The sequence below is a fragment of the Festucalex cinctus genome, chromosome 5 (assembly GCF_051991245.1).
Source record: "Festucalex cinctus isolate MCC-2025b chromosome 5, RoL_Fcin_1.0, whole genome shotgun sequence".
In the NCBI taxonomy this organism is placed as follows: Eukaryota; Metazoa; Chordata; class Actinopteri; order Syngnathiformes; family Syngnathidae; genus Festucalex; species Festucalex cinctus.
The window spans coordinates 8,188,930-8,204,859 of NC_135415.1; the positions used below are offsets into that span (position 1 = coordinate 8,188,930).

The 15,930-nt window shown below is 41.2% G+C and overlaps 1 long non-coding RNA gene across 1 annotated transcript in view; it reads left to right on the forward strand.

Annotated features, from left to right (window-relative positions):
• The first annotated feature begins 13,307 nt into the window (after positions 1-13,307).
• LOC144019636 (uncharacterized) overlaps positions 13,308-15,930 on the forward strand; it is a 110,929-nt gene continuing 108,306 nt past the window's right edge. The window contains exons 1-2 of the long non-coding RNA XR_013283732.1: positions 13,308-13,421; positions 13,701-13,790. This is a non-coding gene — a long non-coding RNA (uncharacterized LOC144019636). The remainder of the gene's footprint in view (positions 13,422-13,700; positions 13,791-15,930) is intronic.

Here is a 15,930-nt window from a genome sequence, read left to right on the forward strand (position 1 = left end):
GCCTCTTACCTGAAGTCAGCTGGGAGGCAGCTCATCAATGATGTGGAAAATTGGAGTGAAGGTAAGAAATTATTCACACTTTTTGTTACTTGTTTCATTTGACTATTTTTATCATTTTTACCTACCCGTTTTTGTCATACAAATATTTACTGGCATTTTGACATACTACTATGTGAGCAAACATTAGTGGCAAAAAGAGCCTATGATTGTTACAACATGTAGAAATTCAGTGTAGTAGGAAACTCCCTGTATATTGTAAAATATGAAATATTGTAAAATGTTCTGGAATCAATTATAAGGGGTCCGCGGCACCAGGTAGCTTTTTTTTCTTTTCCTTTTTTTTTTCTTCTGAAGTTTGCATTGGTGCAAATTTGGAAACGACAAGAAATTTTGAAGGGGAAATCAAGTTGAAAATTTTCTTCAGGGGGTTTGGTCATTCGCAAGCTGAGTCCTTCGGCAATGTGATGTCATTTTCAGTTGACAGGAAGTTGCAAAATGGCTCCCTGTGACATGAATAAAAACAGGTGGATGTTGCTTCTTAATTCATATTCCACTAATGCAATATTAATCAGAATACCGTGTTTAGACTAGTGGGAGCATATTGTACATAACATTTTTGACTGGAATTGCCCTTTAAAACTACTTTAATACCACATAGTTCAAAGGTCAGTACTGTAGTGTATGACCAAACCGTAGTGTTCATGGAGACAAGCTAGCTAATGCTATAGTGCAACGTCAATGACAGTTATCCCCAAATAATTTAATCAAATTTGTTATTTCAGTAGTATATAAAACTGGTTGCCCTTTGCATTATCAGTCACCAAGTAGCTCTCGGTTTCAAAAAAGTTTGACGACTCCTGCGCTAAAGTCTTTCCAAACCCAAATAGTGAAGTAAACAGTGAAAAGAAAACATGTCAAATGTGCCCTCTCTCATGTGGCTAAATAAGGTAGCAACCCCATTTCAGTGTTATGTTTCTACATTGCTACAAAAAGCAACCATGATAATAAAAATAAATTTCAAGTCAAAGAGCAATATCTTCTCTGGCCAGTAGACTCCGCAGTCTACCTAATGCTTTGGCTAACGTGTATAAATGCAATATTTAAATATCTTTTTTTTTTTTTTTAATAAACAAAGCCATAACCGAGTAGACAAACAGCCTCCATTTGCTTCCTCCAGCTATCTTGACTATTTGTCATCTGCATGAATGCTTAATGCCAATCAATGACCCCTCTGAGGTGGAGACGTCAGTGCTACCGAGCAGGGCTTATGATCAGCCTGCATCGCTGCTGTCTTGCTTTCACAAACACACGTAGCAACTGCAGTTCCCTGCAGGCCTCTGTTTTTTTTTTTTTTTTGGGGGGGGGGGGGGGGGGTGTTTGACGCTGTAGCAGGCGCCTGCTGTGCAGAATTGCAAAGCGTGTTGTTAATGTGATGCCCGGAGAGCCTAGGCGTTGGCAAACAGCAGCCGAAACAAACTGTGTGAGTGGTGTCACCTGGGAGGGAAAATAGGAGAAGAAAATGTTTTGATTTAGAAATATTTGAAAAAAAAAAAAAAAAAAAAAAGAAGTGACATTTTATGGTTTTGAGTGTGCGCAATTACATATTATATGTTATGTGTTCCACCCAAATGCCATACGGATTTTGTGGTAGTTAAAATTGTGGGGAAACTTGCTTCAGGCGCGACCCGGTAGTTCAGCAAAAGACGATAAAAGGACCACAAAGGTGAGTTAGTGAAAAAGGAAGGAAAACAACAAAAAAATCAAAGGCTGTGTGGAGCAGAGGAAAGAGAGAACTCCGGAGGATGATAAAAGCTAATGTACAGGAAAAATATAGCATAACAAAATAATTTATTTGTTGAATGTTGAATATTGATCATGACCCGGGATGGCTGATGTGTAAAGCATAGTGGAAAGAAGTTGCACTGAGTACCATTATTGTTTTTGACTTTTTATGATTTTACTGAACTTTTAGTGTACTTTCTGTTTTGTCTTGGCAGCTACATGTATAATTTTGACATGAAATTTACAGTCCATGACCAGGATTTAAGATCATTTCTTCTCTTGAAACCCGATGCTACAATTTATTCTACACTGTGGACAAATGCTTTGGGTCAAATCCTGACTGTACATAAATTAAGCCAGTGTCGGACTAGACCCTTTAAATTATTCATATTGTTATTCTTTTAGGATGATATTTTTGTGATTCCAACTTCATGGAAACCGTAAAAAAAAATTAAAAATAGTTTGGAGAAGGATATTTTCTGTTCCAGCTTAACTGTTCCTCATGGTCCATAAAAACTTGAGTAGAAATTGTGAGTCAGGCTTGGTTTCAGATCCAACACCAGTGACCTCTGATTTCACTCTTATTTTATGATTTTTATTTATTTATTTATTTTTTTTAATCTAGGTGAATCGACCAGTGGTTCTTAACCTTGTTGGAGATACTGAACCCCACTGGGTTCCTGTGCGCATTCACCATCCCCTCTTTATTGAAAAATAAAATGTGATTTTATTATTTATTTATTTATTTTTATTTTCAAATTAAAGATATAGACATGGGGTTTACTGGGGAACAAAACGAACAAGGATTGTAGCCTTTTCATTGAATCTAGCTCTCTTCACCATAAATTCAGAGTGTTGTGTTCTTGTATTCCCCATCTCCATGCATCTGAAGGAAATGTTCATTTGCCGGTAGTTTTACTCGATAGCTAGCTGTGCTGAACTACAATTGCTAAACTTGCAAATCATGCACATAGGACACTGACTCCCATCACTCAACTCAACTCTTTATTTATAGAGCACTTTAAAACAGCCACCGTTGTTTTCTTAAGATGGAACCCAGTGGCATCAGACAGAATGAAAACAGCAGAGGCCCCAGAATTGAACCCTGTGGAACACCATGCGTTCTGTTATACATGTGAATTCATTTTGCACTTATTCATCTGACCACTGTCTTTATGAAGGGCTTACAATAATAAATGGACAGTCACAAGTCGACTACTGAGCGCACCAAATTACCTGTAGTCAATGACGGCAAAGCGAGGTGTATCCTCACGAATCATATGACTCGGGTGTCTTGACCTCCGACGACCCCTTGACACTGACTCACCCAACCGTTGGGGTTCGATCAAACTCATCTTAAGAACCACTGGAACAGACATAAAATCAACCAGATACATGCACAGCTAATCGTCCAGTGTTAAATGTTCAGTGTTCGATCAAATATGCAGTAAGCAGTGTTATTTTAACACTGTTAGGATAAAAAGTTACACTGTCAGAGTAAATTTCCTTCAGTGTTCCAATTTTCCAGCGCGCGCTCAACATTTCAATAGCGATACATCCAGTTGTTATCGTTGGGGTGGCATGGCTCAGTGGTAGAGTGGTCCTTTCCTGATACTGAAAGAGTGTGTTCGTCTCAGGCCAGTGTGACTATGTCAAAGTATTTTTGAGCAAAATGCTGAACTCCCAAGTTGCTACTGATGCAGTGTCATGAGTAGTCAAAATGTAAAGTGCTTTGAGAGCCTTGTACGGAGGAACAACGCTATATAAATGAAGTACCATTTATCAGCGTAAAGTGTAGTTTGAGTTACATTTTTAACAATGACACTCACGGCGAAAGTGTAGTTTGGCAGCATTGGAGTACTTTCAACACTACTCAGGGTTATATTCACTAACCCCGGGTTTTCACCGGATGCGGTTGCGGTGCGGTTGCGGTGCGGTCCGGCGACGCAAGCAATTAGATTCCATTCATTCGAATGGTGCAGTTTACACCGCTTGCGGGTGCGTTGCGTGTCGACTGCGGAAGGCCTGCGGCGTGCCGCAAGCCTTCCGCAAGGATAGACCTATTTTCTATTTTTGCTGGACGCCGCAGCGGTAGGCCTCCGGCAAATGGCAAGCTAGCACAAAACACATCGAGCGGGACAGGAAGACCGAGGCAGTTTCAAAATAAATTTCCGGTTACCTTTCAGAATAAAACACTCGCCAGCTCCTATTTCGCAAGTTTTTCAGCAAAACGTGACGTGGGCGTCGCCGGGCCATGTGCTCATTCACGGTTTAGACACCAGCGAACATGGACGAGGAGAGGTTTATATTGGAGGTGGAAAACCACAAAATAATATATGACACGGCACATCCTTTTTATAAGGACTGTAATGTATTGTGAGTTTGATGTTCGCGATTGCTTGTTGTGCCCGTCTCGCTTGCCGTACTGAGTGGCAGCCGGACGCGGAAGACAGAAATAAAGAGTGGACCCGCACTGACCCGACTCTCGTTATTAATATACTTTACAAGGACAACCAAAAAAAGGATGCTGCATGGAATCTCATAGCAGAAGAAGAAGAAAAGGTTAAATCAAAAGAAGTCCACCTCTCGTTGTGAAATGCCACATGATCGCGCGCGCGCGGTCCCGCGACACACGTTGGGGAGTGGGCGGCGACGGAGCTGCCGGACCGCAGCTGTGCGGAGCCGGTGTGGATTGACAAAAAAATTGACCCGTCCGGAGCACGCAGTCAAGACGCACCGCACCGCAACCGCACCGCAACCGCATCCAGTGAAAACCCGGGGTAAGAGTGTGCTGCATCCGGTAATAGCGCAAAATATTGCACCACAACTGCACCCGCAGTCTGCACCCAGTTACCCACCTATTCACTAAGGATATTGCCCTAATCATAGACTGGCGCAAACACACCCACAAAACTGACAGCTTGGAGCAAATTTGCAACTGATTTACCACACATGGCAATGGATTTGCGCCAAGAACATGGTTGTTATAGTAACAGTTGCGAGAAAGATGACATTATCAGAAAGCGAGGTTGGACCAAGAGTAAGCATTTAGAGCGCCATTAAACTGTACAGAGCAGAGTGGATGACAACGACATCATTCATTCATAAAGTACTAATTATTGGTGCGATTGTATTTTAAAAATATATGCATCTGAAATTTAAAAAATATCGTAAAATGCCTCACCGCCATTCTCTCTCTCTCTCTCTCTCTCTCTCTCTCTCTCTCTCTCTCTCTCTCTCTCTCTCCTCTCTGCGTGATCATGTTGTGCCGCAAATGGCATGCACTGTTTGTCATGATCCCGGGATCGAGTTTGCGGCAGGTTTATACATGCTTTCCATAAACGTTATTTACGTCACGCAAACTACATATGGCTATTTGCGCTGGCGTTAGTGATTTAGACGCTGTATATCAATGAGTCTCATTTGCATTGGGGTGGGCATATTTTGCGTCAAATGTATGCAAATTACCTAATTTATATACACGCAAATAACACTGGCGCACCGTGGCGCAATCTGGTTGGCAGCGCCCTTAGTGACAGATTTCCCCATCTGCGCGTGTTTAGTGAATTAGGCACTCCTGGATTGCTCCATTTTTACCGGTTAGCGCCGAGCAAAGGCGACGTAAACCTTTAGTGAATAGGCCCCTCAATGTTTACCAGTGTTGATTTTTAGACAAAAGTAACACTTTGAAAAGTGTCAGATTTACACTCATTGGTGTGGACACATATAAACACTACATCTTGTAGAAAGTCTTCCCACAAGATCGGAAGCTTTAAAATGTAGAGCGAAAGAAAGAAATTACCGGACATACCGCTTTTCTCCGTCCTTTTTATTGTTTCAAGAAAATCTTGTACAAACAAAAGGAGCTACATTTGCTTGAACAGTCAACTCACTGTTGAAGCCAAGTGTCCTCATAGTGACGCACGACCTGTCTGTCTGGTTTGACCAACCTCTTTCCTGGAAGGTTGGGCAAGTGCTCGCAAGTTTCGACGACACAGGTTGCTGTTTTGTTGTATGTGCAGCAGCTTGCACACTAAATACCTGAACCCAGTTTAAGATTCTAAAAAACGGTGTAGTCTACTGTGTACTGGGAGAAGTACCATTTTATTTAATTTTTTGTAAACATGCCTGCTGATTAGCCTCAGACATGCAGGACAGAGTTGACAAAGAGTCCTTGGGGTATTGGCTCCGGTCAAGATGTATGGTGCTGGACCTTTTCCTTCAATGGGCTCCTCTGCATGGCAGCCATGCCGAGAGGGGCTGTGGGGGACGGAGGGGGGTGTTGGTGGACACCATGTGGTTGCTTGAGAACTTGCGTGTTTCCCAGCCAACGCACATCCAAAGAATAACAATTTGACTGGCCATGAAGACCATCCACGGAGCCGTGGGGGTCGTGTCCAGAAATCCGGGCCAAACACTTTCCTCTCATGCAGCTTTCTGTGTACTCCTATAAATACATCTCCTATTTGTATAGAGGCGATATGCATCTTTGGGAAAATACCACAATGTTGACATAGGAGCACCCTCCGCACACCCTCTACCTCCCCCATTTTCTCCCTCCAACACTTTCTAGCCGTTGTTGAACTTTTGAGATGAGAACGGTGAGAGAGTGAGTGACGGAGAAATGGAAGGAGATTGGGAGTAAAAGAAGTGTCTTTTAGAGGCCTCCACGGTCTTTAAGCCACTATGGTATCCACCAGAGCCCTCACATACACTCGGCATCTAAAGGGCTTTTGTCCTGTAAAGAGGGGCTTGGCTAAATTGGGGGTGCTTGTGGATTGGCGGGTGGGATCGAGCTGGGTGTAATATATTTCTCTCCCACGTCTCCATCACTGGATTGGTGAACTTTTTTATGAACTAGGCGGGGTGTCGTGTGGAGGGGTAAAAGGGGCTCAGGTTTTTTGGGGGGCAGAGGGAGTTTTGGAAATTTTCCAAACATTGCCTTTTTGCTTTCAAAGAAAGCTCACTTGTGTAAATGTGCTCTTTGTCCCTTGGCTTATTGTTTGAATAGCATTGTGGACTTTTTGTGAGCAGCTCACAGGGGCCAGCGGGGCCACGCAGGGATAGAGGGGGCCTCGAGCTGAATGACTCTTTGGTAGGGCAACAGACTTTCGGAAAGGTATCATTAAAGGATCTATAGTCTCGGAATCTTGATTCCACACAATTGCTCGCAAAACTGGTGGACGGAAAACGGGAATATCCATTTAGAATGAAGAGTTTCCGAGTTCACAATTACAAAGCTGGTAGACACTATTTGAGTGTGATTAATTAAGTTAATGAAGTTAAGGCCAATTGAGACCACGAGGGTTGTGGGGACTTGCCTCCCAGATGATTGTCCCATTGTTGGGCACTCTTAGCTGATAGAAACAATATGAAAACAGCCGGACTCCAGGCCTCTATAAAGGGATTTCCTGATGGAGCTGAATGTCTGTAGTGCTTCATTGAAGCCAATTCATGACTTCCATCTGTCCTCTCTCGCTTTCTTTCTGGCGGGGAAACTGGCAGGTGGAAAAGGAGCCCAATGCATTTGCATGTTGGGCCCATTTACATTTATACAGTCCATGGTGGCCTGTCACTCACTAATGTTAAATCTTTTTCCGTGTGGAGTTTAAACATACTTACCAGTAGATTTTTGCGAGGTTTAGACAGGTGAAGAGTGAAAGTGGGAATATATACGATGTAGCAAATGTTTTCTCAGTTGCATATTTTTCCACAATTTAAAAGAGTTACCGGGTGTCTTAATAACATTAAGAAATCTGGTTATATTTTTGCCACTTTCTGTCAACTGAAAATGACATTACTTGTGTCAAAGCAACAAACAGAAAACGGCCAAAATACCCGCCCTACACCACCACCAACTTCATGAAGCAATCAAGTACTGTGAGTGCTACATTTCTTACACCAAACACTCACTGCATCCTCGAGTTACGTCGTACTAGACCTACATCGTTTCGACTTTACGGCACCCGTGCTTCGTCCGTAGCATCTTCTTTTTTGTTAATTTCCCACAGTAATCACGGCATTTTAAAGTTATTTAAAGTTGTGTTGTTGTCACCTTCAGCAACGGACGTCCATCAAGCAGGTCGGCTAGCCATCAGGCGCATCACATTTCCGTGTTTCAAGTTTGAATTAGCTCCGCTATGCCGTCTGTTAGCTATAAATGTCCGTGCGGAAACACGAAATATTGGTTCCGGCTCTTACGGGTCGCATAAATATATTTTCTAAAATTACTGTACAAACTATTTTGATGTAAATATTGACTTTAATGGTGAAATCCGACTTAGGTTGAAATTTGGGTTACATTGCCAGCGTACGAACGGAACCTGGACGTAACTTGAGGACTCCCTGTACATTTTTACTACTAATGTTGTTATCTATTACTAATCTGTGCTAACGCTGTAGCAATGTTTAGCTTTTGATGTAGACATTATAGTAATTTAGGAGGCACATCAAAGTGGGTCTTTCGCTCTTGAACTTTCACCAGCCTCACCAAAATGCATTGTCAGACATGGTTAGTATGTTAATTAGTTGTGTACTTTATTTGACCAAAACAGCTCTTTCACTGACTTATTGTCAAACTAAGCTAAAGTTAGGTATGAACAATTTATGTTCACAATTAAACATTATTGTGGCAACAGGTGCAAGTAGTTACACAGGCCAGAAGCAGACTTACGTTCAAATTCAATGAGGATAATCCTTTGAGGATAAGTAAGGCCTAGTAAATCTCCCGCTCTCCATGTCAGGACAGTCCACCATCGTTTTTGTTACCCGGTCTTGTGAGTTAGTCTCATGTAAATCCTCAACCCCACCGTATGGTCCACTAGCTTGCTACATTTGGTTTTCTGTGTCTGACTCTGTTGCCGTATTCTTGATATCTTGTGACCTCTCTCTCGAGACACACATGGGGGCTTTCTATTGGAAGGTGATTGAGCATGGTACCCTGCTCCGACCCTGTCGTGCTTTGTGTGGGGACGTGTGCCTGTGTCAGGAGTAACAATTAGTGGGGCGCGTCCCATATCATTAATCACACACAGTCCTGGATCTCAGTCTAGGCCTTGAAGCCTGTTGCACTGCTCAATAATAACTTGTTGAGGGTTGGGCATAAACATTACATCAGCCTCCAGATGGGTTATGATGTATCTGCTGTCCTTTTTTGTCGTCACTGGCCGCAACATTAGATTAGGAGAATTACAAAGAGCAATTAGGAAGATATACACAGTAATTTTGTGGAGTAAATTTTACTCTTACTTTACCTGTAGATAAAATTTGAACGAACAATAAATCTGGCATAGTTCAACTGGTTGAGTAACTTTTCTTCCATGCTGAAGGTTGTGGGATTGTTCCTCAACCCTTGAGTGTTGTTGTTGTTTTGTATTTTACTCTCTTATGAGTGTAAAGTCTACTCTGTTTAGAGTGGGACCAAATATAGTCTTTTTCAGAGTAAAATTTACTTTACAGACTTTACTGTGTATCAAATATACTGAGAGATTGACTGACTGTGAAATTACCAACACTGGGTCTAACCAACCTATTGCACAGTTGAACCACATAATACTTACGCCATTCACAAAAATAGACCCTAAATGTTACTCTTTGATTTTTTATTTTTTTTTTAATTTACAATGAATTAAAAGTCAGTCATTGCACTGTAAGCAAATGCTGTGATGAAGTCATTATATTGACATTATTTTAATATTGCAACATCATTTCCTTTTTCTTTTGAGAGGAAGTGCAATACTGTAGCATCTTGTTTAGATACAACAAGCAAATAATGTCCATAATCCATACGTCGGTGTGATATATAAATATTCATCATGTTCAACTCAGCACACAATCAATGGAAGCTTGTGTGTTTTTTTATTTTTTTTTTATTTGTGTGACTGATGAAAAATGATTTTGTTTGTTCAGGAGAAATGTAACAGAACAAGTTGAATTTCATCATTGCATATTTACTGCAGACTATTGCATCAAATTTCATTGCTCTAAATTGGCTAAAATAAGCTATGTGCTGTGGGATGTGCAATTAAGTTTAAATCTATCTGGCGGGTTAGTCCACATTACATCTTGCAACCATTTCTGATCTGTATTTTTTTGGTAGTTAATTAATTATCTCATTATAATCCCGTGCACTCTGCTGTATATTTTGTGTTGTGTTGGCGAAGTACATCAAACACATGCAGCTTGCATGGAAAGAATCGGTGAAAGTGATGTGCAAATAGTTTTGCACCCTAAACTGAGGGATGGGGATAGTGCTTTGCTCAAGGGTACCTCAACAGCCAACAAGCAGACTAGCTTCTCTCCAATAACTAGCTGCCATTTTCATTTTTTTCCCCTCCTCGGCCGGACTTGAACCTGTGACCCTCCAGCTCCTAAACAGATGAGCTACCGCCGCCCCATTTCTCATTTCTGCAAATGCAGCGAATTCACAGGGCAAATATGAACCTGACCTCCGGTGGGAAAACGCTCCCTCAATTAGCGTCCCACTCAGAGTGGCTCGATCGATACTGTGGCAGGATGTTAAATATTTGTCATCAGACGATCACACATTGATGAAACCAATCAATGAATGATAGGCGGGACGGCGCGCATGTGTATCCACTTCCTTGGGGAAAAGGAGGGATGAGAACGACTCGGAGAGATTCAGATTTGTGGCTCACGAGGGGTAGAGCGGCTTCTCTCCTGGGTGCTTTCTGTTTTGTAGATGGGGACTGTGGGGAAAATGATGTGTAGACTTCGAGGCGGGGCAGCATCAAATGAGACATTATAGCGCCTTGTTTGCTGTTTTGCATATTTGCATGGATATATACATTAGGCATGGGCAAGTACCAATATGGGTATCGGTATCAGGACAATAATAGTATCGACCGCCCTTTTGTGGTCGGTTTACGATCAGGAACTAGAAATTAGAAGAATAGAAAATCGCTATTAACTCTTTTACTGTCATGCGTTAATAATAATAATAAAAAAAAACTTTAATATGACAAAGGCTTTGGTCATTCACATCATCCCAGTGATTAAAATAAATAAATAAATAACGTAGTTGACATCATTTAACGTTTATGGCGGCATACATTGTGACTTTACTAATCGTTATTAAACATTTTTGGCGGTCAAACTGTTAATTCCATGCAATTTTAAGGAAAATGCTATTATGGGATATTTAGGTCTTTTTTTCTTTGTTAAAATTATCTGCCATTGTTTTTGCTGAGAAATTTTATGTATCAAAAGTACTACTGGTATCGGTACTTGGCATCGGTGACTACTCAAGCGTACTTGTGGTATCGCTCTGAAAAGAAGTGGTATTGAACATCCCTAATATGCATAAATACAAACATACATAGGCACTTACTTATTTTAGGTATACTTTTTCCTTCTTCAAAACTCACACGCACGAATGCGCACACACACCCATGCACGCACGCACACTGCTCTGTATGCTGACCATTCTCTTGCTGTCTTCATTTAATGCATTTTTTGTTGTTGGTATCTCTCTCTCTCTCTCTCTCTCTCTCTCTCTCTCTCTCTCTCTCTCTCTCTCTCTCCCCCTCTCTCTCTCTCTCTCTCTGCTCCCCATGCTTTGGAATAACAAAAGAATGAAAAGCAGCCAGATGGTAGCTCACGCCTAATAAAAAATCAATACACTGCCTCGAAGGGAAGAGTGGTAGAAAAAAAAAACAGGACTTGGTGGGAGAAAAAAGAACATTCAAATATTGCAAATGCCAAAATTGAACTTCTGTGTCTCTTCTTCTTTCTCCCCCTTTCTAAATCCATTTACTCCACAGGTAGCACACGCACATACACACTGACCCTGTGTGCTTCAACTTCTCTCTCCTACTTCAGAGTAGTGTCACTGCAAGCATGCACAGATGTCAGCACATCTGATTGGGACACAAATTGAGGGGGCCGTTGGGGTGAGGTAAGAGATAGCCTCTGAAGAAAGACATTACTAAAGGCTATTGAGAAGACATTAGGCTAATGATAATTGGCGTAGTGAATAAGCACAGAGAGAAAATGAAGGGAGGAGGTCTGCGGGAGGGGGTTATTTAACAGATGCAAAGAGGTGATACGTTACAAGGTAATTTGATTGACAGCCACGTGTCAAAAGGTGATCTGAGTGTAGCTCATTGAGTTGACTGGTTTAGATTCTTTAGGACATGTGTTTGCTTAGTTTATGTGTTTGGAAATGATGCAAAGTGTAAGATAATGTGTTTACATGCTGGTAAAAATGTCAGTGTGTGTGTGTAGGGGCAGTAAAGTCTGCCCCATGTTGAGTACGCATGCTTGCTGGGTGACAGATAGAGCAGGGAAAGAGGGGACACTAGGCTGTTTAGCTGATAATTAAAGGGGGTTTATCTTAATTTGAGCAGTTGCTCCCTATCCTCGGCTGTGATTTATGAGACGCTGGCCCAGCGCTGCACCCTTGCTCTGCCCCTTAACACCAGGAGCAAGACAAAGGTAGCTCACGTCTTCAAACATTACACCACCTGCAGAGAATGAGAACATTCTGTAAATTTGACAAAAAATAAATGCCTGCACGTAATTAATTTAGGCTACATATCACATGTTGAAAGGACAGGACAATGGAGCGGTATGTAATAGTATGGGGTCTATGATAAAATGTCCTCCATTAGAACCAAAATAAAAAATATATATGTAATTTGAACAGCCCTCGGCGCAAGGGGCACAAATGCAAAATTAAATGTGATGTACGTGTACGTGTGTATGGCCTTTGGTAAGATGCATGGCTCGTGACAGTAACGATCAAAAAAAAAAAAAAAGAATTTCGTTTTTCAACTAATTGAAAATCAACTTTAAAATAAATAAATAAATAAATTAACATAGCCGAAGAGCCTTTTATTGTCATTGTGCTGTCAGGCCTTGGTAATGTTGACCTGCTCAACAAGTATGAGCCACAGACAGACTTATATCTGAATGGAGTGTCAAAGTCGTGTAAACTTGCCATTGGGAGAAGTAAAGCCACCGGTGGCCATATTATGTTGCCACTCACAAAGGCCACCTAACTTGAATACACTGATTTCTCCGTGGCATGTTCGCGTTATTGTCTGCCTCGACAGCAAAAATGTTACCGTGCACGATATACAGTTATACCAATAAGTCTGGGAGAAGTACTATACGTGCACATTTCATTGCTAAAATACTTTTCATTTTCTCTTACAAGGTATACTCAAACATTCTCCTACATCATTTTGTCACAACCATCAACAATCAAGTGAAAGTAAAAAGCATCTGGGAAAATTTGCCGCAAAATGTAAACCTAACATCTGTGAGTCACAATCCACACTACTGATGTAAATGGTAATATATTCTGAATGGTTGGTGCAAACATCGAAGTAGGCTCTTAGCAAGGATCCTAGTGTAAAATATGCATTGATAACAGTGTTTTCAACAACAAAAAAACAAAACAAGACAGAAGTTGTAAAAGTGGCAACGCAAGATGGTTGCAAATGACAGGAAGCACATCATCAAAAGGAGATAAAAGAGGAAGTGGCAAACTGTGACCAGAAAAAAAACAGACAGAAGCTACGAGATGAGCTGCATAAGCACAAAAAAGCACAAGAAGCTAACTGTGACCCAAGTGGCGGCCGAGGAGCCTCATTAAGTACAGAAATGCCACTGGTGTGAGTATATTTCATTAGATTGCGCACATGCTAATGCTAGTATGATGATTTGTTGCATATCAGTCTATGTTAGCCAGAAACTTAACATGCTAATGATAACTTGCTAATGCTAAATTGCTAATGCTAACGTTTATTGCTACTTATAATGTGGCTTGTATGGTCTTATATTTGATGACCTAAAGCCCAACGAAAAATTTTGGTTTAGCTTAGCGTGCGCAACAGCCGTGTGGTTTGTCATGAACGACTATGCTAAATCGAAATTATTTATTGTATTTTCAGAACCTAATATTTTGGTTTTAACACAAGTTTAAGAAGAATAGATGCTGCCAGCGGAGTTACTCAGATTCACTGTTGTGGGCCCTCTTCATGGTAAGGCAAAAACTGAAACAATTTATAAAATAATCGCAATACATTTGAGTGATCTTATAACTACTGCTTGAACAAAGTATTAAATAAAAATGAGAATGATCAATATTAAAGTGATATTGTTATAGAGCTTTGTGCTGATGAACAATACACAAAGGACACAAATGGCATTGATTTGTAAATGGTGCAGAGGTCAAATTTGCATTTAATATGTAAATTAATTACACTAAAGGAGTCGTCGTCAAAACACACAAGTGGGTGACTGATGTCTGCTAACAGTGCTCTCATTATCGGCCTCCCTTCTTCTCAGTCAGATAGTGGTGGCAATGAATGATAAAAGGGGCCAAAGCTTTAACTTCTTGTTGGCTGACCTCAGAGAGACAGAGAGAGAGGGGGATTGGGTTCCTGTGAGGTGCATTGACTGCAGGCAAGAGTTAACTCGATCTTCAGCTGGGCGGGGTGCAAGGGTGAAGAGGAGGCAGGGTTGCGGAGGAGAAGGGGGTTAGTGCGGCCAAACAATGCAAGCCACTGTTCTAAACCTATCACCCCCCGGGGTTACGGAGGAGAAGACATGCTGGTGCAACCTCATCTCCTCCAGTCGCCTCTCATACATAAAGGCTGGGGATTTCTCGAGTGCCTCGACTCGGATGTTGTTTTTAACCAGATGGTGGGCAGGGTCTATGGCCACCAGTGCTTGGGGCTGTGTGGTAATAATCCCACAGGTATGTTGCTGCAAGCAGGGACCTTCACACTTCTGTCAAAATTGCAAAAACAGTGTGAGTGTGTTTATGAGCCACGGTGACGTCATTCTCTTAGTCACTTTTTTTTTTTTTTTTTTGGCTGTTGAAACTTGTTGATCTGCATTCGGGAGATGTCTCTGTGGAGAATAATGTTTACCGTTCTTGGAGGCTTTCTTTAATTATACCTTAGAGTAGAGAATCTGATTTATTTTACATGCAATACGGTTCGTTTATGTATTAGTGTATGTTTGGTGAAATCTACAATAATCACCCCCTGAGGTTCATTCACCCTTTGACCCTTCAACTTTGCAAGTCTTGTTTGTGTTTCCAAAAGAGGCCTCCTCCTTTCTCTTATCTGAAATTGCAGGAAGTATAAACTCAAGATAATGGCACCTCCACACATTTTCATGCTTCGAGTTACCTGTAGGCTTCCCATGTTTGCATATTCACTGTATAATTTGCACCAAGGATGTCACAATCACATTTTTTTTTTTGGCACCCGATTCCGAGTCACCTGATTTTGAGGATCTGCCGATACTGAGTGCCGATCCGATACCTCGGCAATGTATTCATGATGGGGCTGGGAGCAGAAAAATTTTCTTATTTGGATTTATTTATTTCTTTTTGCAAGTTGCCACTGCACTGTCTTGGCTTCCCACATTAAAATATCACTGTTACATGACGTTAGCTTGATATGCTACATTAGCTTCTTGCGACAACTAGCAAAATGTTTGCCCACTAGCTGTTTACTTCTGCTGCTTTTGATGATGTGTAGTATAATATGTATGCATGTTTACCTCTGGATTATGTTTTGTTTTTTATCCCATAATAAATAAATACATTAATTAATTTTAAAATCCTGATCTTTTCCCCCTGATTCAGAATAGCTGAAAATTATTAGGCCCGACGTGCTGCTCTTGTACTGACTATTCTTCTTTTTCTTCTTCTTCTTCTTCTTCTTCTTCTTCTTCTTCTTCTTCTTCTTCTTGGTGTACACATAAAGTTCCTGCAGTGTGTCTTTGCACGGTGGTTTTATTTTGAGACCTGTTCGATCTTCAAATGTTAATCTGGACGCAGATTGCAAATTTTACCGAGGTTCACCTTTACAATAAAAGTGTATTAGCATGTATGACGCTTAATCAGAGCATGAAACCTCATCTGTCCCCACCGCTATCCTTAAAGGCTCTTAAATTTCACCCCTGACCCTGTCACACCCTCCTCTGGGCTCGGCGAACAACAAAAGCAGGAGATTAGGGAAATCGACAGGCTAGAGGGGATTACTGTAGCCCTTTTCATCTGGTGCTGCGCACACAGTTGACACAGGCTGTCAGCAGTACTTCAACTTAATCTAAGTGCAGTTTGCTTTTTTAATTTGTGTACATATGTTAGGCATGGTACTTAAC